Here is a 1445-nt window from a genome sequence, read left to right as displayed (position 1 = left end):
CCTTATCACGGGCGGGCCGGCGGGCTTTCACCAGGCGCCAGGGGATGAGGAAGCCTCCACCTGCCATTGGCCCCCAGTTAGGCAGCACCTCACCTCTTCCCAGCTTTGGGAAGGGCCTGGGGTGCATCACCCAGGTCAAAAGTCCAAGGACAGGTCCCTTTCTCAGCTCCCCGGGTTTTGGAGCCTGAAGGCACCTACAGACACAGTGCTAGTTCAACAATTCTACATCAGCCACCTAGCTAGAGAATCCTATCAGAAATAGTGTGAAGTCTTTAATGTGCATGAGAAGTCACTTCCTCTTATTTGCTAGCTCGGATCCCATGAAGAGACTACGTAACGACCCCGAGACACGTGGCACACCACCACCTAGGACGGTAAGCACGGCGAGGATGGAGGGAGACCGGGAGGTGGTAAACCAGCGGGGCTACTGGAGAAGATGACAGTTCTCAAACACCACCCTAAGATCTGGCCATTCTGCTCTAGGTAAATACCTTGAAAGCAGCCAGTTAAACTAAAACTCACTTATTGGCATTTGTAAAAGTATTGGTAAATCATCAATTGTTCACCAACAGGTGGAGGCTACCTAAGTCTATGAACAGATTATGAATTAACATAGTCACACGTGGCCATATGTACACTACTCGTATATGTGAGGACACACGCTACGGCACGGATGAACCTTGAGGGCATCGTGCTAAGTGAAGGGAGCCAGGCTCAACGGAGCCAGCACTACAGAAGGCTACCGACGAGAGGCCGGGAGGCTGCCGGATTCACAGACATGGGGCGAGCGGGGGGTGAGGGAGGAGAGGGCCTGCGACGCTCGCGGCAGGGGGCTGAGTGTCCATGGAAGGCCAATAGGAAAGTCTGGTGGAAATGTCACCAAGTTACATGCTCACCGTGGGTGAGAACAGGGCCTGAAGGTGTGGCTGACGGCCGGTACACACTTCGCATGCTCCAAGCTGGGGTCAACCCCCAGCACAAAAAACAACAACAAATCCTACATGGTCAAAATGATACATTTCAAGTTATCTACAGTATATTGCAAGAAAATCTAAAATGAAAATAGAAGGGAGAAGTCAATGTGGAAATTAAAGTTTAGTCAAGACGGTGTTTTCAAGAAAAGGAGAGACAGAACTATATGACAATGACATATTCCAAAAGGCAGAGAGGGTGAAAGTGTGGCTTAGAAGTATAGTGCCTGCCTAGCATGCAGGAGGCTGTGGGTTCAATTCCCACCACTGCCATAATAAAGCAAACAAAACCAGAACATACACACAGAGGGCAGTGTCAGCATAACCAACTGCTGTGGCAACCACGCATGCGGGAGACTCCCCACAGCACCCCCAAGACCACGTGTAGGTTCTCCATCGGCCTACAAGTTAGGGTCTGGAGACACAAGGAAGGTAAGAACTCGTCCAGGGTCACGAGCTAGGAAGTGACAAGGC

At 51.1% G+C, this 1445-nt stretch overlaps 1 non-coding gene across 1 annotated transcript; it reads left to right on the top strand.

Annotated features, from left to right (window-relative positions):
• Positions 1-1160: 1160 nt before the first annotated feature.
• Trnaa-agc lies at positions 1161-1244 on the top strand. The gene has a single exon. It is a non-coding gene; the product is annotated as a tRNA-Ala (tRNA).
• Positions 1245-1445: the final 201 nt, after the last annotated feature.

The sequence above is a fragment of the Perognathus longimembris genome, unplaced genomic scaffold (assembly GCF_023159225.1).
Source record: "Perognathus longimembris pacificus isolate PPM17 unplaced genomic scaffold, ASM2315922v1 HiC_scaffold_5425, whole genome shotgun sequence".
Classification (NCBI taxonomy): Eukaryota; Metazoa; Chordata; class Mammalia; order Rodentia; family Heteromyidae; genus Perognathus; species Perognathus longimembris.
This window is presented reverse-complemented; position numbering and strand designations above follow the sequence as displayed.